Consider the following 27,795-nt stretch of genomic DNA (forward strand, 5'->3'; position numbering starts at 1 on the left):
CAAGGGGTCCAGTGAGCCTTAACACCCCACAGATGTTTGACGACTTTTCGTTTAAGTTGGATGTGAAATGTTTTTTTTTTCTCACTAAAATGCTAGTTTTCCCTCAAATTTAAAATTTTTACAATAGGACAAAATGACCCCCAAAATTTGTAACCCCATCTCTTCTGAGTATGGAAATACCCCATGTTAGGACGTAAAATGCTTTGCGGGCAAACTACAATGCTCAGAAGAGAAGGAGTCACATTTAGCTTTTGTAAAGCAAAATTTGCTGAAGTGGTTTTTGGGGGGCATGTTGCATTAAGGAAGCCACTATGGTGCCAGGACAGCAAAAAAAAAAAAAAAAAAAACACATGGCATGGCGCCATTGAGCTTTTGGGAAAAAAATAGTTTGGAAAGAAAGTCAAGGGCCATGTGCGTTTACAAAGCCCTCCGTGGTGCCAGAACAGTGGACACCCCCCCCTACATGTGACCCTATTTTGGGAACTACACCCCTCACAGAATTTAATAAGGGGTGCAGTGAGTATTTACACCCCACTGGCGTTTGACAGATCTTTGGAACAGTGGGCGGTGCAAATGAAAAATTACATTTTTCATTTTCACGGACCACTGTTCCAAAAATCTGTCAGACACCTGTGGGGCGTAAATGCTCACTGTACCCCCTATTACATTACGTGAGGGGTGTAGTTTCCAAAATGGGATCACATGTGGGTATTTATTTTTTTGCGTTTATGTCAGAACCGCTGTAAAATCAGCCACCCCTGTGCAAATCACCAATTTAGACCTCAAATGTACATGGTGCGCTCTCACTCCTGAGCCTTGTTGTGCGCCCGCAGAGCATTTTACGCTCACATATGGGGTATTTCTGTACTCAGGAGAAAATGCGTTACAAATTTTGGGGGTCTTTTTTCCTTTTAACGCTTGTGAAAATAAAAAGTATGGGGCAACACCAGCATGTTAGTGTAATTTTTTTTTATTTCTTTTACACTAACAAGCTGGTGTAGCCACCAACTTTTCCTTTTCATAAGGGGTAAAAGGAGAAAAAGCACCCCAAAATTTGTAGTGCAATTTCTCCCGAGTACGGAAATACCCCATATGTGGCCCTAAACTGTTTCCTTGAAATACGACAGGGCTCTGAAGTGAGAGAGCCCCATGCGCATTTGAGGACTAAATTAGGGATTGCATAGGGGTGGACATAGGGGTATTCTTCACCAGTGATTCCCAAAGAGGGTGCCTCCAGCTGTTGCTAAATTCCCAGCATGCCTGGACAGTCAGTGGCTCTCCGGAAATGCTGGGAGTTGTTGTTTTGCAACAGCTGGAGGCTCCGTTTTGGAAACACTGCCATACAATGTTTTTCATTTTTATTGGGGGGGGGGGGAACAGTGTAAGGGGCAGTATATGTAGGGTTTTACTCTTTATTGTGTGTTAGTGTAGTGTAGTGTAGTGTTTTTATGGTACATTCACACTGGAGTGTTACGGTGAGTTTCCCGCTAGGAGTTTGCGCTGCGGTGAAAAATTTGCTGCAGCCCAAACTTGAAGCAGGAAACTTACTGTAAACCTGCCCGTGTGAATGTACCCTGTACGTTCATATGGGGGGGGGGGACCTCCAGCTGTTTCAAAACTACAACTCCCAGCATGTACTGACAGACTGTGCATGCTTGGAGTTGTACTTTTGCAACAGCTGGAGACACACTGGTTGGAAAACCTTCAGTTAGGTTCTGTTACCTAACTCAGTATTTTCCAACCAGTGTGCCTCCAGCTGTTGCAAAACTACAACTCCCAGCATGTACTGATCGCCGAAGGGCATGCTGGGAGATGTAGTTATGCAATAGCTGGAGGTACGCAACTACAACTCCCAGCATGCCGAGACAGCTGTTTGCTGTTTGGGCATGCTGGGATTTGCAGTTTTGCAACATCTGGAGGGCTACAGTTTTAAAGAACACTGCAAAGTGATCTCCAAACTGTGGTCCTCCAGCTGTTGCAAAACTACAAATCCCAGCATGCCCAGACAGCAAACAGTTGTTTGGGCATGCTGGGAGTTGTAGTTTTGCAACATCTGGAGGGCTACAGTTAGAGACCACTGTATAATGGTCTCAAACTGTACCCTCCAGATGTTGCTAGGCAACTCACCGGCTTCCGTCGGATCCAGCCGCACGTCATCTCCGCCCGCCGATCTCCGTCGCCCGCAGCCTACGACGCCTGCCCGGATCGGTAAGTGGATCTTCGGCACCAGTCCCCGTCGTTTCCCCGTTCTGCCCCGCCTATTGTGGGTGAGCAGAACGGGGGAAACGAAAGTTAGCCCCCCCACCCCCGATCTTCTATTGGTGGTCGCGTCTAGACCACCAATAGCAGGGATAGGAGGGGTGGCACCTATCGCTTCAGGGGGATCCTGGGTGTCTAAGACAACCACGATCCCCCTTATATTCCGGGTCACCGGGTCACCATAGACCCATAATCGCACAAATCGCAAGTGTGAATTCACTTGCGATTTGCCACGATCGCCGACATGGGGGGGGGGGGGGGTTTCTGATGACCCCCCCCTGGGCGTTTGCACGGGACGCCTGCTGAACGATTTCAGCAGGCATCCCGGTCCGGTCCCTGCCCGGCGCACGGCAGGGGCCGGAATTCTCCATGACGTACGCGAACGTCATGGGTCCTTAAGGGGTTAATATGGTACTTATGTATGATTTTATAGGATGCTACTCTAATCCAAACTGCAAGTGGTGCAATAGAATGTGCAAGAAATTGATCTTCAGAACTGTAAGTTAACCTTGATGGGAAAATTGGGATTACTGGGAAATGTTCTGAACAAATCTCACTCTGACATACAAACTTTGCGACCCATATGCGCAATAAGCTTGTAAATGAATACATTTTATGGAGTATTTTTTTTTTTAAAGGTACAACTTGTGGGGGTACGGTATGGTTCTAACAGCGAAAATCTTTTCCAGACATGGAGTGTAGCCTATAATTCACATAATGATGTCATGAAAGTCAAATGGCGCTCCTCTCCTTCTGGGTCCCACCAAGCAGCCAAAAACACAAATTAGGGCCTGAGCGGGGGTATTGCTGAACATGGGGCGAACAGCAGCATAACATATGGGGTGCTTTTTTTCAATTTCAGAAGGGATGTATAAAAAATATGTCTCACAAATGATGCATTTGTGAAAAAAAAAATATTTCCCACTGACTTCAAAACTATTCCAGCCACACAAAAATGGCTCACTTTTGGTCTAGGTGAATACTTTAGGGGGGCCTAGTTTCCGAAATGGTGTGACTTGTAGGGGTACTGTATAGTTCTGGCACCTAAAACCCATTGTAGACATGAAGTGGGGCCTACAAGTCGTTCGGCCTAAAATGAGGCCCTGAAAGTCAAATGGTGCTCCTCTCCTTCTGGGTCCCACCAAGCGGCTAAACAAATAATTAGGGCCTGAGTGGGGGTATTGCCGAACACGGGCCGAACAGCAGAATAACATATGGGGTGCTTTTTTTCATTTTCAGAAGGGATGTATAAAAAAATGTGTCCCACAAATGATGCGTTTGTGGGAAAAAAAGGAAATTTCATTTTTTTCAACTGACATTATAAAGATTCCTGCCAAAAAAATATGGCGCTAAAATACTCACTATGCCCCCTGGTAAATACCTTATAGGGTCTAGTTTTTGAAATGGTGTCATTCGGGGGGGGGGGGGGTCCTATGTTCTACCACCTCTCAGTTGCTGCAAACCTTGCCTAGCACATAAAAATAAGATTTTCAAAATGTCAAGTAAATTTTGTTAGGCCTCTAATACAACTAAAACGTGAATTATTAAAATAAAAAAGCTGACAAAATATAGTAGACATATGAAATTATAATTTTTTTATAGGAGAATTGCACGGTATGTATAAATATATGCAACCTATTAGCATCAAAACAACAAAACATTTTTTTTTTTAAATGTCACGATTTCATGCGTTGTAAATAAAAAAAATACAGATGATATGGAATAACTTTTACTATTTACATGTAGTACAACTTGTGACAAAAAAAATGTCAGAATTATTTTCATTGGCAAAACATTACCAGAGTTATTCTCTAATAAATACAGACATATCAGATTTGAAAAAACAGGCCTGGTCTTTGAGGGGCGTACATGCTAAATTAGCTTGGTCTTTAAGGTGTTAAATGATCCTACAGGAACTGCAACCCCTAAACAGGGAATATATCTTACACCTTCTAGACCGCCGGTACTAACACAGGGAAGTTTGCCTCCATACAAACTGCCTGGTTAACTCTGTGAATATTATGTATATTAATTACCTATATTGAATTAAATATCCTTATATTTCTAATGCCCAAAACCAAAAATTTATTTTATTATATCTGATTTTATAATTTTATACGCTATAATTTATGTATTTTATCTGTTCAATAAAGCTTTTTAAACTTTACATTACGGGTCTGTTTGATTATCTATAAAGGGAAATATATATGTGGGTGGTGATTCAGACATGTCCAGACATGTTAACACATAGAAATCTGCCACCAGACATGTCCGGGCTTGTTGGTATAGGCGTATGCATAGAAATCTACGTAATTTAGCCTCCGCCTATTATGTCACAATATGCTACTATAAAACCTATGCTATTCATTCAGAAAGATTCGGCGCCGGGACTAGCATGCCGTATATACTTCTCTCCCCTAAAAGGTTAGTAGTTTTAGGGTTCTTTTTAGAACTATAGCTGTGTGTATATTGAATGAGCTTTGGTATACATGAAAATGTGCTATAAAGGCTGCTCATAACTAAATAAGCAATCTACGGGCTCTGTATTTTCCTGATAGTTAATGTGAATGTATGTGTGTGATAAGCTGGGGAGGGGGCTGGGACATAGTTGCCATAGCAGCATGATGTCTGATGTTAGAGGTGGTGGTCATGGGAGAGCTGGGGGCCAACATATGGGCGTAGTTAGGACACGTGGGGAGGGGGCGTGGTACCTGTCAAACACCACCGGAAGGGGCTGGCTGATGTGTTGGGTCTTGAGACTAAGGGGGGCGTGGCACCTGTCAACCAACTTCCGGTGACAGTTTGATGAGTAATATAGATGCTCTACTACTAAGGGTAGTTAAACCGCATGGCATACACCTAAAAAAAACACCAGTGTCCAAAATTGCACGTTTCTGGTTACTTCATACGCCTAAAAAAAAGCGATCAAAAAGTTCCTTCAAAATAAAAATGATACCGATAAAAAATACTGACCATGGCGCAAAAAATTTGCCCTCATATAGCCCTGTATGTGAAAAAATAAAAAAATTATAGGGGTCAGAAGATGACAATTTTAAACATACCCCCTTAAGGACCAAGCCTATTTTCCCCAGAGCGTTTTTTGCACATCTGACCACTGTCACTTTAAGCATTAATAACTCTGGGATACTTTTATTTTTCATTCTGATTCAGAGATAGTTTTTTCGTGACATATTCTACTTTATGTTAGTGGTAAAATGTTGTCGATACTTGCATCATTTCTTGGTGAAAAAATCAAAAATTTTATTAAAAAAAATTGAAAATTTTGCTTTTTTCTAAGTGTGCTTTTACACTATGAAGTTCACCCATTAATAAACATATGTTATTATGTATTGTTAACGGACGTTTAATAACGGGTGAATTAACGGATGCTAACAGCTGAATAATGTCTTTCCAAATAAAGGGCATATTCATCAGTTAAGACCTGTTATAACATCCGTCATGTACGGACGATTTAACACCTCTGCCTACAGACTCCCACAGCTAGGACTACTACTACTCTCATCATGGACAGTCTTGTCACATTATGCGCTGGCGGGGGTATAGATATATACATATAAATGCGCCAGCGGGAGGCATATTATAAATGCGCTGAGGGGCTAGATATATAGCGCTCTATGCCCCCCCCCCCCCTGCAGTGCTATATATTTTGCCCCCCCCCCACAACAGTTTTAATATACATATGTCCCCTCACATTGTCCATTTTAAAGGGGTATTCCAGGCAAAAACTTTTTTATATATATCAACTGGCTCCAGAAAGTTAAACAGATTTGTAAATTACTTCTATTAAAAAATCTTAATCCTTCCAATAGTTATTAGCTTCTGAAGTTGAGTTGCTGTTTTCTGTCTAACTGCTTTCTGATGACTCACGTCCCGGGAGCTGTCCAGCTCCTATGGGGATATTTTCCCATCATGCACAGCTCCCGGGATGTGACATCATCATTGAGCAGTTAGACAGAAAACTTCAGAAGCTAATAACTATTGGAAGGATTAAGATTTTTTAATAGAAGTAATTTACAAATCTGTGTAACTTTCCGGAGCCAGTTGATATATAAAAAAAAGTTTTTGCCTGGAATACCCCTTTAAAAACCCTGCTGGGATCTCTGATTGGCTCCTCAGTACCGGCAACTCAGGGCTCCCAGCGGGGAATTTGAAAATTAATTTGAAAATTAATTTGAAAGTAAAAAATATATTGTGGGGGGCGTGTCCTGCTATGGTGCGAGCAAGACGCTGAGGCACAGAGCTCCGTCACCCAGGCCGTCAAACCGGGGGATATCGCCACTATAAATGGTCGGCAGGAGATCAGGAAAGAGGGGACATTCCACCAAGACACCCCAGAACGCAGGGACCCCGATCCGGAACTTCTTCGGCCCGCTGAGTGCCCTGCAGGAGCCACCGCAGAAGATGCCGGCCCAGTCCAAGATGGCGCGGGACCAGCAGGGCTCCACTACTCCCGCCCACTCCCCTCCAGCCACGAGGCAACGCACAGCGGGGACCGGAGCGGCGCCACATGGGACCCCGCTCCCGGCACTTCTGGACTTGCCGACCAGAGCCCCTCGCAGCTCCATACAGCCTCCGCTGCCACCAGGGACTGTGAACACCGGGCTCCAGGTACCTCGGCAACTGCCGGAAGAGACGGGTGGAGGTATAAGTGCTCCACAAACGCACCTCATGGACTGCCCCACAGAGGATGCCCGCGAGCAGCCGGGGACCCACGCTGAAGCTGCGCCCCGAACGTCTTGGACGGAGGTGAGTGCTGGAGGGGTCCTGAGCACGCCACCACCCCGGGCCCTATCTCTTCTGCCCTCCACTGCCATGGAGGGATGCAGGGCTCCCTCTCCATCCCCTAGCATCCCCTCCATATTTGGAAGCCAAGAGGGACCCCCCTCTCCATCCCCCCCTCTCCACCCTCCAGAAGAAGAAGGGGCGCATGATCTGCCTACCCAGGACGACCCCCACTTTCGCCAGAGGTCTCCCACTACATCCCCAGCCTGGCTGTCGCCCTCCCTGGCCCATGATCCGACTGCCATGTCTGAGAGCCTAGCCTCTGGGGGGCCTCCACAGAGGGGACAGGGTGTGCGGGACCAGGGGTCTCGTCGGGTGCCTGCTGGCTCTCCGGAGTACATGAATATTGCTTCCACCCTCCCACCACCTGCCCAAGCCGTGGCTCTCCTTAAGGGGCACCCCGAATTACAAGCACTGCTGGCACTGCTACCCACGAAAGCTGATATGTCTGCGTTGGCCTCAGATCTCAAATTTGCCTGGCGCCAGGACCTGCAACCTGTTAAACGCGATGTAGCCGACATGCAGGGTAGGATTGGAGCTCTGGAGGAATTTAAAGATTCTGTTACTGTCTCACTAAAGGACATGCAAACTGCTCTGAATGCTCAAACTTCCACACACCACGCCTTTGCGGATCACTTAGACGACATTGAGAACAGAAACCGGAGAAATAATGTTCGTATACGGGGCCTTCCTGAGGCCACCAGAACACCTGACCTGCTTGCCACGGTTACCGGGATTTTCAACCTGATACTGGGACACCCACCAACTACTCATATTGAAATTGACAGAGTCCATCGGGCTCTTAGAGCTCCCAGCACGGACCCTTCTCGACCGCGAGACGTTATCTGCCGTATCCACAAATACACAATCAAGGAGCAGCTCATGCAGAAAGTGCGACTACAAGGGGACATAGACTTTGATGGAGCTATTCTACAAATTTATCCTGACCTGTCCCGCCGCACACTGAGACAGAGGGCTCTGCTACGCCCATTGCTGAGACACCTGCAGGAACGTAACATCCCGTATAGATGGGGATTCCCGTTTGCCTTATATGCCACCTCTGGAAACCAGACGGCCTCCTTACGTCATCCGGGTGACCTTTCATCCTTCCTGACTACATTGGGACTCCCACCTTTGGCACTACCTGAATGGATCACCTACCTGAGGGACCCTTATGCACCTCCCCCGACCCTGAGACCTTCGCAACGCTCCCAGAACCGGCGCCTGGCTGATGGGGAGCCGCTCCCTCAGAGACGCCGGCCTACCAGATCGGAGTCGAGGGGATTGGAATTGTGATTGAATGGAACTGTGATTAGGTTTCGCATTAACGACCATTACTGTCTCCGAACCCCCTTTTGACCACTTATATACCCTCCAATGGGCCACCTGATTTCCTGCCGACCCTATCGACGTCTATACTCATGTCATAATCTAACTCCCACCCACTCTCCCTTCCCCCCCCCCTTCCTCTCAACCACCCCTTCCCCCCCCCCTCCCTCTCCACCACCTACTCCTTCCCCCCGCCCTCCTATTCCCTCCCTCCCCCCCCCCCCCACCCCCTCCCCTCCCTCTTCTTGCCCCCTCCCCTACCCCCTTTCCCCCTCCCCCCTTCTCCATCTCCCCCCCCCCCCCCCCCACCCCCCCCTACCCCCCATCGGTAGCATTTCTCCCACGAGCTGCCACTGCTCCCCCCTTATCTTGAGTTTAGACGGTGGTGGCACGAACTGCCGCCGCCTTTATTTAGCAGTTATAGAGGCCTGGGATTGACGGACCCAGCCGATAGTTCTAGTTGTTCTCTGATTTTGTTACGCGGTTTTAGAACTAGCTCTGATACCTTCACATCGTACCCTTCCCCCCACTAGGGTAGGTGTAGTTCACATACACCAGACACGCAGACGTCTAGTGCTGCAGGTAGATTTGTTTGCAAGTACACTTGCTTTTTCTTTTACAGACCTTGTATTTTTGTTTATCTTTCCTTCTCCTAACTTTCTCTTCTTCCCTTGTGTGTCCTTCTTTTTTGCCCCCCGATCTAGGACTTGGGACTTGCCGCTGACCCCTGCGCTCCGGACCCCCTCCTCCGGACCCAGTGACTACTAGCATCATGTCGGACATTAAGGTAACCACTTTAAATGTCCAGGGTTTTAATACCCCGGAAAAGAGGTCCCAAATTTTATACCACTTACACAAAAACCGCACAAAAATTTTGTGTCTCCAGGAGACTCACTTTAAGACAGGCCACATGCCAGATCGCCTGGGTCGATACTTCACCACCTGGTTCCATAGTACAAACTCTGAGTCTCGTTCGAAGGGGGTCTCGGTTGGTTTCCATCGTTCCCTACCCTTCTCGGTCCTAGACGTCAGAACCGACCCTGAAGCCAGATTTCTGTTTGTTAAGGGGACGGTTTTGGAGCAGGTGGTGACTGTAGCGACGATTTATGCCCCTAACTCACTACAAATCCCATTCCTCACACGTACGCTAGAGGAATTGTCCTCATTCACACAGGGCATGTTGATATTGGGGGGCGACTTGAATTTAGCTATGCAACCCCTGCTGGACGCTTCCGCGCAGCGCTCTGCTGTCTCTTATAGACAACTTAGTACACTCAGGAAACTTTTGCACTCCATGCAGCTGTGCGATGTGTGGAGGCTCCAGCACGCCACCGACCGAGACTATACGTACTACTCTAGCCCCCACAATGTTTACAGCCGCCTAGACTACATATTCCTCCCTCACTTTTACTTACCCAGAGTGACGTCGTCTCAAATTGGGAACTTGTTCCTATCTGACCACGCACCGGTCCACTGCACATTATTCTTCCCCACCCTCACCAGACCGCAATATAATTGGAGATTAAACGAATCTCTACTTCTTGATACGCTCTGTCTGTCCGATCTCAAAACCACCATCGCACATTTCAGAACTGATCACGTTTCTGATGATACACCACTCCCCACCCAATGGGAAGCACTTAAATGTGTGTTACGGGGTGTGCTGATCAGACATGGCTCCCGCCTCAAAAAGGAGAGATCGGAGAGACTACGGCGTCTTCTAGAAACATTGTCTTCCCTGGAGACACAACACAAACGGTCTCTACAGGAATCCTCTTTACGTGCCCTCATCAAAACCCGCCACGACATCTGTACCCTCCTTAACGACGGTTACAAATACTATCGACAACACTGCTCGAAGACTTTCTATGAGTGGGGAAACAAACCCGGGAGATTCCTGGCCAGGGCACTGAGAGACAAGAGAGCTGCGCTCTATATCCCGTCAATCACCACGTCCCAGACTGGGAGGTCCTTCCTTACGAAGGACATCCTTGCCGCATTTGAGTCTTACTATACCAATCTCTATAATCTCCCATCACCCGCCGACACCCTAACATCGACCTCACCTCACCTCTCCTTGACTGACTATATTACCGATACAGCCCTCCCCAGACTATCTGGAGAGGACATTGAGCTCTTGGAGGCCCCGTTTGGAGAGGAGGAGCTGGCCACGGTGATTAAGAACCAGTCATCGGGGAAAAGCCCCGGTCCGGATGGATTCACAGCCAAGTTTTACAAGTCCCTGAGGGATGACCTGCTCCCCCTCCTACACGGGGCGTTCAATGCTATCTCCCTCGGCTCTAATTTCCCTCGAGACGCCCTAAATGCCCATATTACAGTAATACCTAAGGAAGGCAAGGACCCCAATTTATGTGCCAGCTACCGCCCCATCTCCTTGTTGAACGTTGACACCAAACTGTTTGCCAAGCTGCTGGCGAATCGCCTGACCACTGTTCTTGGTCCCCTAGTCCACCCTGACCAATCTGGCTTTGTTAAATCGAGGGAAACCAGGGACAATACTGTCAGAGCATACTCTATCATACACCAGGCCAAGACATCTAGCCAATCATTAATGTTGCTGTCACTTGATGCCGAAAAGGCATTTGACAGGGTGGACTGGGGGTTCATGAAAGCTGTCCTCGAGCAGATAGGACTGGGCCCTTCAATGCTGTGGCGAATCTTGGCCCTATATGATAGCCCCCAGACGAGGGTGCGAATTAACGGCTCCCTTTCATCCCCCATTCCAATCCGGAACGGTACGAGACAGGGGTGCCCTCTCTCCCCCTTACTTTATGTTCTGTGCATGGAACACCTACTGATTGCCCTAAGATCGAACCCTGCGATTACTGGGTTTCGACAGGGGGTGGAGAGTCACACCTGCTCTGCGTTCGCGGATGATCTGCTCCTTTACGTCGCGGACCCTCTGGTCTCCCTGCCAGCTATATTGCAGACCATAGAGACGTACTCTCACTTTAGTAACCATAAAATCAACCTGACCAAAAGTGTTGCCCTCAATGTGACCCTCCCTGGGGAGTTAGTGACTCGACTTAAGGAAGCCCACCCTTTCAGATGGTCCTCCACATCCATCACTTATCTGGGTGTCCAGGTGCCCGCGAATCTATCGGACTGTTATGCCCTTAACTTTCAGCCCTTACTGTCTACGATTGAGGGGGACTTGCGGAGATGGACGAGGGATACCTTTTCGTGGTTGGGTAGAGTGAACATCCTTAAAATGAATGTTCTCCCAAGACTCCTCTACCTATTCCAAACTGTGCCTGTCACCCTACCCCCCGCATTCTTTAAAAAGATAAACAAGCTGTTTAGGGACTTTATCTGGGCAAACAGGCCTTCAAGGATAGCCAGGCAAGTTTTAATGAGAAGTAAACGGGCGGGAGGCCTCGCGGTCCCGGACAGTCAGGCCTATTACGTAGCAGCCACTCTGGTGAGATTCCTAGACCTCTTTCACGGTCACGCGTCCAAGAGATGGGTGGGATCCGAGTTGGGGACTGGCAAACAACTGGCCGCCTTCCCCTGGTTGCCCCCAGATGCCCTGTCCTGGGAATCCATCCGCACTCTGCCCTGGGTGTTGAGGGAAATGGTCACGACATATAGGCGCTATATAACGAAGACTGAACTGATCATACCGGGTGGCCCCCTGACCCCGGTCGCTGGCAACCCCCTCTTCACTCCTGGTTTACACTGTACTGACTTTTTAGGGATGACAGGACGAGGGTTCCTCCCGATTAACACTTTCTTGGACGGCACGAGACTGAAACCCTATGAGACACTAGTCCCTGAACGCTCCCGTACACCGCTAGTCCAGTTGCAATACCTACAATTAGATCATTTTATCCGGACCATGGGACAGACACTGTTCCTGGCAAGGCCTCTTTCGCCTTTGGAACAGATGTGCGTCTCTGACTCTGCGCCCCTCAGGCCTGTATCACAGATTTATCGCTTAATTATGGATAAGGCTGAGCAATCGCCTCCAAGGTATGTGGGGGCGTGGGAGTCGGAGCTACGCACGACCTTTGCTCCCTCGGACTGGACGACTGCCTTTACCATGTGTCACCGACTGTCGATATCATGTAGGGCGCAGGAGACTAACTTCAAATTACTATCCCGGTGGTACAGGGTTCCTTCTACTCTGAATCGCATGTACCCCACTGTACCGGACTTATGTTGGCGTTGCGGCGCACCTGGTGGAACAATGACCCATATTTGGTGGTCGTGCCCCTCTCTGACCCGTTTCTGGGAGGTGGTGGTTGCCCGCATCGCCTCCATTACTGGTGTGACATACATGAACCACCCAAAAGCCCTCCTACTTTCCATACTACCCGCCACTAGGAGAACCCCCTCTAGGGCACTAGCACACTTCCTCCTCATGGCTGCGAGAACTGTCATACCCAGACATTGGAAAGACCCTTGCCCCCCGACCATTTCTGAATGGTACAGGGAGATTCTCTTCTTATGCCGTATGGAGGAACTGATGGCAGACTCCTCGGGTAGACAAGAAAAATACACTACGATTTGGCTTCCCTGGCTCACTTTTGTTAACTCACCCCTCTACGCGGCGAATGATGGTATTTGAGGGAGACGTGGTAACCCTCTCGTGGACCGGGACCGGAGTGTTGGGGTGGTGGCTGCACCCTTACGTAGCGATTCAAGTGAGTACCCGAGTTCTGATGTTTCTCCTCCCTCCACTTCCAACTCTCCTTACTTCTCCCCTTGTCGTCTTCCCCAGCTCTTTCCCTTTACCCCTTTACTTTATTTTATTTCAATTTTATTTTATTATATCACTGATTTTTTATCTCTTCCTAAACACATAAGGATATAGAGACATGTCTATCGACAGTTTAACTACTTGTTTGTCCTGGTACAACTTGTTAGTATCCACGGCATTGTATATTGCCCCCAGATGACATTCCTTTCCTATTGATACTTTGTACCAAATGTTCATTGCCTTATCTTTTTCATGCTGTTTTCCCTATTGACTCGACTGATGGAGATTCTCATTGAGTACTCTAACAATGCTCTTTGCTACTGTTTGTATACTGCTCAATTAATAAAACTCTTCTGAATATAAAAAAAAAAAAATATATATATTGTGCTCGCAGGGTTGCAGACCATGCTGCCCGCTCCCCTGCTTAATAACTTCTGATCACATCGGGGGTCAGAAGTAAGACCAGGTGCGATCAATCCCTCAGCCCCTGTACTACAACCCTCATCATGGAACAGAGTCTGTTCCATGATGGGGGTAGTAGTGCAAACACTAATGTAACCTCCCCAGCCACCGGCAGACTCCCTCAATGGGGAATTACTACTCCCATCATGGAAACAAGTCTGTTCCATGATGGGAGTAGCAGTAGTCCCTCATCACTGCAGGAGTCTGCTGATGTCACCTCTTCTGAGCATGCTCAGTAAAAATAACGTTTGTTATAATAACTTGCATTAACGGGTGTATTTACTAACATCTGTCAGCCATAGACTTCGATGTTAAAAATAACGTCCGTTAATTTATCCATCCCTTGTGACGGCCGAAAAATTAGTGCATGTCACGTTATTTCTCCTGTCACAACTAATGTCCGTTAGTCATGACGGACTATAACAGGTGATAACGGGTAAACGAAAAAACCCATTGACTTGAATGAGGTTGTTTAACGGGCGTTTAATAATTATTTTCAAATGTACATTTATTAACGGGTGAACTTCATAGTGTGAAAGCAGCCTAACTTTGAAGCTTTCTGGTTGTAAGGGAAATAGACTTTCCAAATAACTTAAATTTTGATTCCCAAATACAATTTGTCTTCTTTATGTTTGCATCATAAAGTTGACATGTTTTTAATTTTGGAAGACATCAGAGGGCTTCAAAGTTCAGCAGCAATTTTCAAATTTTTCACAAAATTTTCAAAATCTGAATTTTTCATGGACCAGTTCAGGTTTGAAGTGGATTTGAAGGGCTTTCTTATTAGAAGAGGTAAAAGGAGAAAATTCTCTCAAAATTTGTAGCCCAATTTCTCTCGAGTAAGGAAATACCTCATATGTGTATGTCAAGTGTTCGGCGGGCGCAGTAGAGGGCTCAGAAGGGAAGGAGCGACAATGGGATTTTGGAGATTTGGAGTTTTTCTGAAATGGTTTTTGGGGGGCATGTGACATTTAGGAGGCCCCTATGGTGCCAGAACAGCCGAACACCCCCCCCCCCCCACATGGCTTTAACTTTGCGTTAAAGTCGAATGTGTAAATTAAAAAAAGTTGGTTTTTTTTTCACTAAAGTGCAGTTTTTTCCCCCAAATTTACAATTTTTACAAAGGGTAGTGGGAGAAAATTCCCCCATAAATTTGTAACCCCATCTGAGTATGGAAATACCCAATGTGTGGACGTCAAGTGCTATTCTTTGGATAGGGGATTGTCACGATGCCGGCTGGCAGGTAGTGGATCCTCTGTGCCAGAGAGGGATTGGCGTGGACCGTGCTAGTGGACCGGTTCTAAGCCACTACTGGTTTTCACCAGAGCCCGCCGCAAAGCGGGATGGTCTTGCTGCGGCGGTAGTGACCAGGTCGTATCCACTAGCAACGGCTCACCTCTCTGGCTGCTGAAGATAGGCGCGGTACAAGGGAGTAGGCAAAAGCAAGGTCGGACGTAGCAGAAGGTCGGGGCAGGCAGCAAGGATCGTAGTCAGGGGCAACGGCAGAAGGTCTGGAAACACAGGCAAGGAACACACAAGGAACGCTTTCACTGGCACTAAGGCAACAAGATCCGGCAAGGGAGTGCAGGGGAAGTGAGGTGATATAGGGAAGTGCACAGGTGAACACACTAATTGGAACCACTGCGCCAATCAGCGGCGCAGTGGCCCTTTAAATCGCAGAGACCCGGCGCGCGCGCGCCCTAGGGAGCGGGGCCGCGCGCGCCGGGACAGAACAGACGGAGAGCGAGTCAGGTAGGGGAGCCGGGGTGCGCATCGCGAGCGGGCGCTACCCGCATCGCGAATCGCATCCCGGCTGGCAGCGGAATCGCAGCGCCCCGGGTCAGAGGACGTGACCGGAGCGCTGCCGCGGGGAGAGTGAAGCGAGCGCTCCGGGGAGGAGCGGGGACCCGGAGCGCTCGGCGTAACAGTACCCCCCCCCTTGGGTCTCCCCCTCTTCTTAGAGCCTGAGAACCTGAGGAGCAGACTTTTGTCTAGGATGTTGTCCTCAGGTTCCCAGGATCTCTCTTCAGGACCACAACCCTCCCAGTCCACTAAAAAAAAATTTTTCCCTCTGACCTTTTTGGCAGCTAAAATTTCTTTGACCGAGAAGATGTCCGAGGAGCAGGAAACAGGAGTGGGAGGAACAGATTTGGGAGAAAAACGGTTGAGGATGAGTGGTTTGAGAAGAGAGACGTGAAAGGCATTAGGGATACGAAGAGAGGGAGGAAGAAGAAGTTTATAAGAGACAGGATTAATTTGACACAAAATTTTGAAAGGACCAAGATAGCGTGGTCCCAACTTGTAGCTAGGGACACGGAAGCGGACATATTTAGCGGAGAGCCATACCTTGTCTCCAGGGGAAAAAACGGGGGGAGCTCTTCTTTTCTTATCCGCGAACTTCTTCATGCGTGATGAAGCCTGTAAGAGAGAATTTTGGGTCTCTCTCCATATGATGGAAAGGTCACGAGAAATTTCATCCACAGCGGGCAGACCAGAGGGCAAGGGAGTAGGGAGGGGGGGAAGAGGGTGACGGCCGTACACCACGAAAAATGGGGATTTGGAGGAAGACTCAGAGACCCTGAAGTTATACGAGAATTCGGCCCATGGGAGGAGATCTGCCCAGTCATCCTGGCGGGAGGAAACAAAATGTCGCAAATAATCACCCAAGATCTGGTTAATCCTTTCTACTTGTCCATTGGACTGGGGATGATATGCAGAAGAAAAATTTAATTTAATCTTGAGTTGTTTACAGAGAGCCCTCCAGAATTTAGACACGAATTGGACGCCTCTATCCGAGACAATCTGCGTAGGCAACCCGTGAAGACGAAAAATGTGTACAAAAAATTGTTTAGCCAACTGAGGCGCAGAAGGAAGACCAGGAAGAGGGATGAAATGTGCCATTTTGGAGAATCGATCAACGACCACCCAAATAACAGTGTTGCCACGGGAAGGGGGTAAATCAGTAATAAAATCCATACCAATCAGAGACCAAGGCTGTTCGGGGACAGGCAGAGGATGAAGAAAACCAGCGGGCTTCTGGCGAGGAGTCTTATCCCGGGCACAGATAGTGCAGGCTCGCACAAAGTCCACAACATCCGTCTCCAGAGTCGGCCACCAATAGTAGCGGGAGATGAGTTGCACAGATTTCTTGATACCCGCATGACCTGCGAGATGGGAGGAGTGACCCCATTTGAGGATTCCGAGGCGTTGGCGAGGAGAAACAAAGGTCTTTCCTGGAGGAGTCTGCCTGATGGAGGCAGGAGAAGTGGAGATCAGGCAGTCAGGTGGAATGATGTGTTGCGGAGAGAGTTCAACTTCTGAGGCATCCGAGGAACGAGAGAGAGCATCGGCCCTAATGTTCTTATCGGCAGGACGAAAGTGAATCTCAAAATTAAATCGGGCAAAGAACAGAGACCACCGGGCCTGGCGAGGATTCAGCCGTTGGGCAGACTGGAGGTAGGAGAGGTTCTTGTGGTCGGTGTAGATAATAACAGGAGAACTTGATCCCTCTGTAGTCCCTGGCCAGAGACCAAATATCCTAGAAAAGGAAGAGATTGGCATTCAAACAGACATTTCTCAATTTTGGCATAGAGTTGGTTGTCACGAAGTCTCTGAAGAACCATACGGACATGCTGGCGGTGTTCTTCTAGATTGGCAGAAAAAATTAGGATATCGTCCAGATATACAACAACACAGGAGTATAACAGATCACGAAAAATTTCATTGACAAAGTCTTGGAAGACGGCAGGGGCGTTGCACAGTCCAAAGGGCATGACCAGATACTCAAAGTGTCCATCTCTGGTGTTAAATGCCGTTTTCCACTCGTCCCCCTCTCTGATGCGGATGAGGTTATAGGCGCCTCTTAAGTCCAATTTAGTGAAGATGTGGGCACCTTGGAGGCGATCAAAGAGTTCAGAGATGAGGGGTAAGGGGTAGCGGTTCTTAACCGTGATTTTATTAAGACCGCGGTAGTCAATGCAAGGACGTAGGGAGCCATCTTTTTTGGACACAAAGAAAAATCCGGCTCCGGCAGGAGAGGAGGATTTACGGATAAAGCCCTTTTTTAGATTCTCCTGGACGTATTCGGACATGGCAAGAGTCTCTGGGGCAGAGAGAGGATAAATTCTGCCCCGGGGTGGAGTAGTGCCCGGGAGGAGGTCGATAGGGCAATCATAAGGCCTGTGAGGAGGTAGAGTCTCAGCTTGTTTTTTGCAGAAAACATCCGCGAAGTCCATATAGGCCTTAGGGAGACCGGTTACTGGAGGAACCACAGAGTTACGGCAAGGGTTACTGGGAACCGGTTTTAGACAGTTCTTGGAACAAGAGGACCCCCAACTCTTGATCTCCCCAGTGGACCAATCCAGGGTAGGGGAATGAAGTTGAAGCCAGGGAAGTCCAAGGAGAATTTCCGAGGTGCAATTGGGGAGGACCAAAAGTTCAATCCTCTCATGATGAGATCCGATGCTCATAAGAAGGGGCTCCGTGCGGAAACGTATGGTACAGTCCAATCTTTCATTATTTACACAATTGATGTAGAGGGGTCTGGTGAGACTGGTCACCGGGATGTTGAACCTGTTGACGAGGGAGGCCAAAATAAAATTTCCTGCAGATCCAGAGTCCAAGAAGGCCACTGTAGAGAAGGAGAAGGCAGAGGCAGACATCCGCACAGGCACAGTAAGACGTGGAGAAGCAGAGTAGACATCAAGGACTGTCTCACCTTTGTGCGGAGTCAGCGTACGTCTTTCCAGGCGGGGAGGACGGATAGGACAATCTCTCAGGAAGTGTTCGGTACTAGCACAGTACAGGCAGAGGTTCTCCATACGGCGTCGTGTCCTCTCTTGAGGTGTCAGGCGAGACCGGTCGACCTGCATAGCCTCCACGGCGGGAGGCACAGGAACAGATTGCAGGGGACCAGAGGAGAGAGGAGCCGAGGAGAAGAAACGCCTCGTGCGAACAGAGTCCATATCTTGGCGGAGTTCCTGACGCCTTTCGGAAAAACGCATGTCAATGCGAGTGGCTAGGTGAATAAGTTCATGTAGATTAGCAGGAATTTCTCGTGCGGCCAGAACATCTTTAATGTTGCTGGATAGGCCTTTTTTGAAGGTCGCGCAGAGGGCCTCATTATTCCAGGACAATTCTGAAGCAAGAGTACGGAATTGTACGGCATACTCGCCAACGGAAGAATTACCCTGGACCAGGTTCAACAGGGCAGTCTCAGCAGAAGAGGCTCGGGCAGGTTCCTCAAAGACACTTCGAATTTCCGAGAGGAAGGAGTGTACAGAGGCAGTGACGGGGTCGTTGCGGTCCCAGAGCGGTGTGGCCCATGACAGGGCTTTTCCGGACAGAAGGCTGACTACGAAAGCCACCTTAGACCTTTCAGTGGGAAACAGGTCCGACATCATCTCCAGATGCAGGGAACATTGGGAAAGAAAGCCACGGCAAAACTTAGAGTCCCCATCAAATTTATCCGGCAAGGATAAGCGTATCCCAGGAGCGGCCACTCGCTGCGGAGGAGTTGCAGGAGCTGGCGGAGGAGATGACTGCTGAAGCTGTGGTAGTAACTGTTGTAGCATAACGGTCAGTTGAGACAGCTGTTGGCCTTGTTGCGCTATCTGTTGTGACTGCTGGGCGACCACCGTGGTGAGGTCAGCGACAACTGGCAGAGGAACTTCAGCGGGATCCATGGCCGGATCTACTGTCACGATGCCGGCTGGCAGGTAGTGGATCCTCTGTGCCAGAGAGGGATTGGCGTGGACCGTGCTAGTGGACCGGTTCTAAGCCACTACTGGTTTTCACCAGAGCCCGCCGCAAAGCGGGATGGTCTTGCTGCGGCGGTAGTGACCAGGTCGTATCCACTAGCAACGGCTCACCTCTCTGGCTGCTGAAGATAGGCGCGGTACAAGGGAGTAGGCAAAAGCAAGGTCGGACGTAGCAGAAGGTCGGGGCAGGCAGCAAGGATCGTAGTCAGGGGCAACGGCAGAAGGTCTGGAAACACAGGCAAGGAACACACAAGGAACGCTTTCACTGGCACTAAGGCAACAAGATCCGGCAAGGGAGTGCAGGGGAAGTGAGGTGATATAGGGAAGTGCACAGGTGAACACACTAATTGGAACCACTGCGCCAATCAGCGGCGCAGTGGCCCTTTAAATCGCAGAGACCCGGCGCGCGCGCGCCCTAGGGAGCGGGGCCGCGCGCGCCGGGACAGAACAGACGGAGAGCGAGTCAGGTAGGGGAGCCGGGGTGCGCATCGCGAGCGGGCGCTACCCGCATCGCGAATCGCATCCCGGCTGGCAGCGGAATCGCAGCGCCCCGGGTCAGAGGACGTGACCGGAGCGCTGCCGCGGGGAGAGTGAAGCGAGCGCTCCGGGGAGGAGCGGGGACCCGGAGCGCTCGGCGTAACAGGGATAAGATGTCTAGGGGCGGAGTACCCACTAAAATGCTGGTTTTCCCCAAATTTTACATGTTTACAAGGGGTAAAAGGAGAAAATGACCCCCAAAATTTGTAACCGCATTTCTTCGGAGTATGGAAATACCCCATGTGTGGACGTCAAGTGCTCTGCTGGCGCACTACAATGCTCAGAAGAGGAGGAGCGCCATTGAGCTTTTGGAAAGAGAATTTGATTGGAGGGTAGTTTCCAAAATGGGGTCACATGTGGGGGGGGGGGGTCCATTGTTCATGCACTATGGGGACTTTGTAAACACACATGGCCTTCAATTCCGGACAAATTTTCTCTCCAAAATCCCAATGGTGCTGCTTCTCTTCTGAGCATTGTAGTGCACCAGCAGAGCAGTTTACATCCACATATGGGGTATGTTCTTACTCAAAAGAAAAGGGGTTACAAATTTTGCGGGGCTTTTTTCCTATTACCCTTGTGAAAATGAAAAATTTAGGGTAACACCAGCATTTTAGTGACATTTTTTATTTTTTTTCCCATCCAACTTTAACGAAAATTCTTCAAACACATGTGGGGTGTTAAGGCTCACTATACCCCTTGTTACGTTCCCTGAGGGGTGTAGTTTCCAAAATGGGGTCAGATCTGGGTATTTATTTTTTTTTGCGTTTATGTCAGAACCGCTGTGCAAATCACCAATTTAGGCTTCAAATGTACATAGTGCTCTCTCACACTTGAGCCTTGTTGTGCGCTCACCCTGGAAGATCAGGGGAGGTTGAGGATCCCTGGATTGCATCCCTGTCACCCTGAAAAGGGTCGATAGGACATGTAGGGTCACTTCTTCGGACACCGCGCCATAGCAGTGGGACCGTAACACCTGAAGGGCGACCTAGAGGTGTAGGAGACCATGAAGACCACTGTCCAGCTTACTGGCACAGGGTCCCCTTGTACCTATAACGACACCCTTCTGGACTTCTCAGAATTAGAAGAGGGGTACAGAAACTCCAGCCAAGCATGTGGCAGCCCCATGATGGGAGACCGGTGGTGGCAGAAACTGAGCAGACAACAGTCTGCTTATCAATAGAGAACACCCCCAGGCATTGGTGCCTTATTGTCGCATATGGAGGGGCGGGGAAGCCTGGGGCCATGGATAGTACCCCGCCATCCTGGGAGATCAGGGGAGGCTAAGGAGCCATGGACTGTATCCCTGTCGCCGTGAATTGTACATGACGGGTCACTCCTTCAGACACCACTTGTTAGCAGTGGGGAGCCGTAATTCCAGCCGTGGATGCGATGTGATGAGTGACTGGCAGCAGAGGAAACCACGCAGACCACTGTCTGTGGTATTGGGTCCATTTCATGTTCACGTAGGAACACGTACTTGAAAACCTTGCACTAGAAGTGGGGGGTCCAGCACACTAGCCAGATTCCAAAGACCTATAAGGACCTGTGGGAGAAAATTGATACCACTGCGGTTTCCCAGAACCCTCCCAGGAATAAAGACCACAAAGCAGACACTTGATGTCTAAAGACAACAAAACACCTTGGAAAGGCCCTCAGCTAAGGTCAAGGATGCAGATGCATCTGAAGGGGCATCCCACCGGTCTATCGCCCTGGGGAAAGGGCTGGAATGCGGCTGTGGGCGCGGCAGACATGTCATGGCAGAAATGCCACGCACAATGGCTGGCATTTATCATTGTAGGTGTGAAGCATTTTTCTACAACTTTTTTTTGTGTGTTGGTAATGTGTAGAAGCACCACATTTATTAAATTGTCATAGACCATTTGATACATTTTGTGCAGGTACACATTTTCTGAAATTTCTCTCTTCACATACACCAAAAAGCTAAGCTAAGTTTGGGTTGGTGTAGTTTTAGAGACTTTTCAGTGGCTTTGCACCATTTTGGGGTCTTTTCACAAAAATGTGCAGTTCATAAAACCCTTCCATATCATGTTTATTGCCAAAATCAATGGATTGCAACTCAAAGTCAGCAGAAATGTGTAAACCAAAAGGTGCAGATAAACCCTGCTTGAGCCTTTTTTTGCGCCTTTTGTAGACACAAAAAATGGTCTAAAGACAATGATAAATGTCATCCAATATCCCTGAGCTGGCGAAGAGACCTTTGCCTCTTCAGGTGATAAAACAGGGTGGCGGAAGCAAATATTTAATATATGGTCCCCAGACCGGAAACCCAGCAAGATTAAACCGGTAAAAAGCGGACATCAAAAGACTGCAATAGCTGTCTGCCACCACAAGGGGAAACCAAACAATCTACTGAATGGCCACAACAGGGTGGTAAGCACATGGACTGAGAAACAAAAGATTTTTTATTTATTTTTTGTAAATAAAAAGAGCGCAGGAAGCAGTGTGCTGCGCAGGGACCCTGAGGCCAGAACCTGCCGGACCCCCAGGAGAGAAAGACAGAGAACTACCGACCGAGCGCCCCTGACCCCTGCAGCGTGCCCAGTCACTGCTGAGCAGGGAGCAGCGGATATCACTCACACTGCGGGGAGATGCCGGAGCAAAATGGCGGGCCCCGTCGTCCAATCGCTCGGCCTCCCATCGCCCTGGGAACAAGGTGAGGGAGAGGAGCGGAGCATGAGAAGCGCATAATGGTGCAGGTGAAAGGAAAGTGAAAGTGTGTGCAGAGAAAAAGGTGGCCAACAGAGGAGCAGAGCCGGCTGTCTATATATGTACAGTACTGCTGTACAGCAAGTGAATGAGCCGCCGCACAGCCCACCGAGCCCCCACACCTGAGAGCCCCAATAAAAATCTCAGATATCCCTCAACAACAACCCCCAATAATCCTTAGGACTAACCCCTGTCAGGATAAAAACGGTGGCTGTGCGGGCGTTTTGAGGATAGCTGCAGATGGGGCTGCTGGTAGCGTGACCAGGAGGCCACAAGGTTAGCCCAGCACAGCCACGTGTAATGGCAGCTGAGGAGCCGGCGCTGGGGAAAAGGGACCTCAGGATGGATAAACCTTAGCGGAGTACAGAAGGGGAGGGGGAGAATGTTAGACATACTCACCAACAGACTCCATCTTCTCATACTCACCCAGGCGTCTTCAACCAGCTTATGGTCACGCTGCATCATACCAGGCTAAGATAGCGGAGCAAGCCGGGGCAGTGGGGGACCTGGACCCAGGTTACAACCTCCAGGCGCTAGCCATTGGCGAGAAGGGGTTGACAGTACATACTCTTTATCTGTGCCCCTTTGTCGCATATGGGGGAACAGGTAGTGCCATGCTCCTGAACCCCCACCTGAAAAAGGGAAACAAAAGGGAGAAAAACCCTAACTAAACAGCCCTTACTAGAAAATAATAAAAAAGTACCAGGCCTGGGGAGCTCTCGGACCTGTGTCTTGCCTCCTACTGACACTAGCTAAAACAGATATCTCACTTCCAGTGGTCGGGTATATCCTGCCAGGGAGGAGCAGACTTCTTTTCCTAGTGTCAGAGCCTGCTAGTGGCAAGAGCATATACTCATCAGTATAGGTGTCCCTCCCCCCCCCCCCCCAATGAAGAGCGACCGAGAAAAGCAAAACGTAGGGAAACCTTAGTAAATACTATGGAAAAACATATATTTGGGGGGGGGGGACCCTGCAAAGAAAAACTACACTTCACTCTTAAATCAGGACCAATGTGCTAGTTTCACTACTACGTCTAGTAGGTGACAGGACTGATGGAAGTCCCATGTAGCTGGACAAGACATCATATGCAATGTTTTCTTATTCAGAAAGGGGACACTTCTGTTATATAGAGCCTCAAAATGCATGAAATGTGGACATAGACAATGCTGACCTCTGGGCTCAAAGGAAAGCCAGGGCTAATATATTCAGTTTATTCACAGAGAAGGAAATCACAACCCAGCTGAGCAGTAAATGCCGAGATGACGTATGGGTCACAATCCTTAGCCTGCATACTTCCAACTTAAACAGTGAAACAATATGCTCCTTTGCAAATGCATTGTAAGAACATTCTTCATTTATGCCAGTGACATAAACCATTTTCTTTATACATGCTTACTGAACTAAACAGCATGCCTCGTGCCCTGTATTAGACATTGAAAATGTACCTCAGAGACTTACTAAAGGAGAAAAACAAATCCTTAAAAAAGGACAGGATCCTTGGGGGACACGCCATCAGTCCCCTAGTCTAATTGCAGTCAGAGTTTGCTGTATTAGGTATTGTGTAATCTCATACTAAATCAATACAATCTTTAAATAAATTTAAGTGTTTCCTACTGGCTTTCCTCCTGAAGTGGAGCTGTCTCCGCTTCTCACATTATTTACTTAAAGAAGCACATAAAGTTTGTAGTGTATGCCACATATATACATATCTTAGTTGATGTGACATGCATGGATTGTCTGTCATTGTGATACCTTCCGCTCCAAGTACATTTCAAATAATCTCTTTGCAAAGTCTCATCACTGCACTTGCATTGAGTCTTAAGTGCAGCAAATGTCAGATCACAGATCTAGAACTTTGGTCCCTCACACTAAAGTATCATATGTGACACAGGTTTTTCTCTTGCAGAAGTTTTCTCCAGGTCAGATTTTATTCAACAGAGTGGAGTCAGGTGCATTTCATAGAACACACTGGAGACAGGCTGTGTGACTTGGTTGAGTTGTAGGACTCTACAGCTTATTACTGTATGAACTCACCAACTCTACATTTCCCTTAGTTAGGGCACAAAAGATATCTTCAGCAGAACTGTAGGTATAGAGGGGAAAACAAAAGGTACAAGGAGGGTAACTTGGCTGGGTGAAGAGCATTCTGAGAGCTGACAGGTGGAATCTTATAGGTACAAAAGATATATATTAGTGGTATGCGCTGCTGGAGAGGGTGTGTTGTTAATACAGAGAGAGAAAAGCATACCTGTTTCTGTAGGACAGAAGGATGTTTCAGTACTGACACTTTACTAGGAAACAGGTGTGTAGAGTAATGCTGGAGGTTAGACTGAAGGCTTGATTGAGCTGAATTAAACGTACAAGTGGATGGTTGTTAATGGATGGTCTATAATTCTTACTGTATATACTTATAGATGTACTGCTGGTGTGTTGGTCCCGTACCTTACACAGCTCAGCAGCAATTGTGTGTGTTAGCGCCGTCCGTGTGGCTGGTTGCTATGGGTGATGCCCGTTCAGATAAATAGATTATTGCCTACTGTGCGTGTTTCTAAAAAAACAGCAAAGTTAGAGAGCTATAAGCAACAAAATTGAAGGACCATAAGTGTTTTTTACAAGTGCGCTTAGCGATCTGTCAGCGATCCTGCACTGATAGTTAGCGGAGCTTTCGTGTCTCAAGTAGAGAAATGATACCAGAGTTCATGTGTAGCGTTAATAATCCATAGTTGTTGCACTGATTACCAGTTATTGATGGTATGGAGGGTCCTCAAACTCTGGCGCTGTGGTTCCGTCTCGGTGTCCGTGGAGTTTCCAGGACCAGACCAGACAAAGAAAACCGCCCCAAGTTTCCGAAACTAGTCGAGGGTATTGTGGACTATAGGAGCATTTGTAGTGACGTCACTTCTCCTCACTCTGCTTTCATACAGCACAGCAGCTTGGTTGAGACGTCACCGGCCGGGGCGATCTCCCGCTGCATCACAGGAGGAAACAACACGGACACCGAAACGGAACCACCGCACCAGAGTTTAAGGACCCTCCATACCATCAGTAACCGGTAATCAGTGCTACAACTATGGATTATTAATGCTACACATGAACTCAGGTATATTTTCTCTACTTGAGACACGAAAGCTCCGCTAATTATCAGTGCAGGATCGCTGACAGATCGCTAAGCGCACTTGTAAAAACCACTTATGGTCCTCCAACTTTGTTGCTTATAGCTCTCTAACTTTGCTGTTTTTTTTAGAAACACGCGCAGTAGGCAATAATCTATCTGAACGGGCATCACCCATAGCAACCAGCCACACGGACGGCGCTAACACACACAATTGCTGCTGAGCTGTGTAAGGTACGGGGCCAACACACCAGCAGTACATCTATAAGTATATACAGTAAGAATTATAGACCATCCATTAACAACCATCCACTTTCTTGTACGTTTAATTCAGCTCAATCAAGCCTTCAGTCTGACCTCCAGCACTAATCTGCACATCTGTTTCCTAGTAAAGTGTCAGTACTGAAACATCCTTCTGTCCTACAGAAACAGGTATGCTTTTCCCTTTTCTCTCTCTGTATTAACAACACACCCTCTCCAGCAGCACATACCACTAATATTTTGTATCTCCACTTCTTGCACAACATACGGGGACGTGTGCTGATTTGGTTTTGCTGCAGCTAGAGATATATACTCCATTCAATCCATTCCAGCGCTGGTGATATCCAGATATAATTTGGAATCTTATAGGTCATTATATATTTTAAAGCTCACAGGAAGTCAGCCAGATGGGAGACACCAACATCCTGTCTACACAGGATAAAATATAGAAAGTACTGGTGCTCATAGTCAAAAATGGATACATGTACAAGCTAATAATTTAACTATTTAAGATTTATATCATTTTTTTTATATCCTTTCTATTTTTAGCACCACAAGTAAAGTTTCATCCTCTGGCTAGCTCAGCCCAGAGCTATTTTTGGGGTTGAACTGTGAGCCATTCCAGACCTTTGTGTTTTTATCCAGTCTACACAGTTTAACATGTAATTTGTTGGTTGTCAAACTGGGAATCACATGACTCTGATGACTTTAACCCCTTAAGGACGCAGGACGTAAATGTACGTCCTGGTGAGGTGGTACTTAACGCACCAGGACGTACATTTACGTCCTAAGCATAACCGCGGGCATCGGAGCGATGCCCGTGTCATGCGCGGCTGATCCCGGCTGCTGATCGCAGCCAGGGACCCGCCGGCAATGGCCGACGCCCGCGATCTCGCGGGCGTCCGCCATTAACCCCTCAGGTGCCGGGATCAATACAGATCCCGCCATCTGTGGCAGTTCGCGATTTAAATGAACGATCGGATCGCCCGCAGCACTGCTGCGGGGATCCGATCATTCATAACGCCGCACGGAGGTCCCCTCTCCTTCCTCCGTGCGGCTCCCGGCGTCTCCTGCTCTGGTCTGTGATCGAGCAGACCAGAGCAGAAGATCACCGAAAACACTGATCTGTTCTATGTCCTATACATAGAACAGATCAGTATTAGCAATCATGGTATTGCTATGAATAGTCCCCTATGGGGACTATTCAAGTGTAAAAAAAAATGTAAAAAAATGTAAAAGTAAAAAAAATTTGAAAAATCCCCTCCCCCAATAAAAAAGTAAAACGTCCGTTTTTTCCTATTTTACCCCCAAAAAGCGTAAAAAACATTTTTTATAGACATATTTGGTATCGCCGCGTGCGTAAATGTCCGAACTATTAAAATAAAATGTTAATGATCCCGTACGGTGAACGGCGTGAACGAAAAAAAATAAAAAAAAGTCCAAAATTCCTACTTTTTTAATACATTTTATTTAAAAAAAAATTATAAAAAATGTATTAAAAGTTTTTTATATGCAAATGTGGTATCAAAAAAAAGTACAGATCATGGCGCAAAAAATGAGCCCCCATACCGCCACTTATACGGAAAAATAAAAAAGTTAGAGATCATCAAAATAAAGGGATTATAAACGTACTAATTTGGTTAAAAAGTTTGTGATTTTTTTTAAGCGCAACAATAATATAAAAGTATATAATAATGGGTATCATTTTAATCGTATTGACCCTCAGAATAAAGAACACATGTCATTTTTACCATAAATTGTACGGCGTGAAAACAAAACCTTCCAAAATTAGCAAAATTGCGTTTTTCGTTTTAATTTCCCCA

General features: G+C 47.8%; 1 protein-coding gene and 1 long non-coding RNA gene across 3 annotated transcripts in view; one reads left to right on the forward strand and one right to left on the reverse strand.

Moving 5' to 3' along the window:
• The window catches only part of LOC130355648 (otospiralin-like), a 64,234-nt gene that overhangs the window by 33,606 nt on the left and 2,833 nt on the right, over positions 1-27,795 (reverse strand). Inside the window, exon 1 of one of the 2 annotated variants that reach the window (XR_008888605.1) lies at positions 4,971-5,023. The exons of the other annotated variant lie outside the window; for it this stretch is intronic. The gene's annotated coding sequence lies outside the window, so the exon portion shown is untranslated. Of the gene's footprint in view, positions 1-4,970; positions 5,024-27,795 lie in introns of those variants that run through there. 2 annotated transcript variants of the gene reach the window in all.
• On the forward strand, positions 4,629-25,912 carry LOC130355650 (uncharacterized). Its single transcript, XR_008888608.1, has 3 exons — positions 4,629-4,683; positions 25,524-25,699; positions 25,844-25,912. It is a non-coding gene; the product is annotated as an uncharacterized LOC130355650 (long non-coding RNA).

The sequence above is a fragment of the Hyla sarda genome, chromosome 2 (genome assembly GCF_029499605.1).
Source record: "Hyla sarda isolate aHylSar1 chromosome 2, aHylSar1.hap1, whole genome shotgun sequence".
In the NCBI taxonomy this organism is placed as follows: Eukaryota; Metazoa; Chordata; class Amphibia; order Anura; family Hylidae; genus Hyla; species Hyla sarda.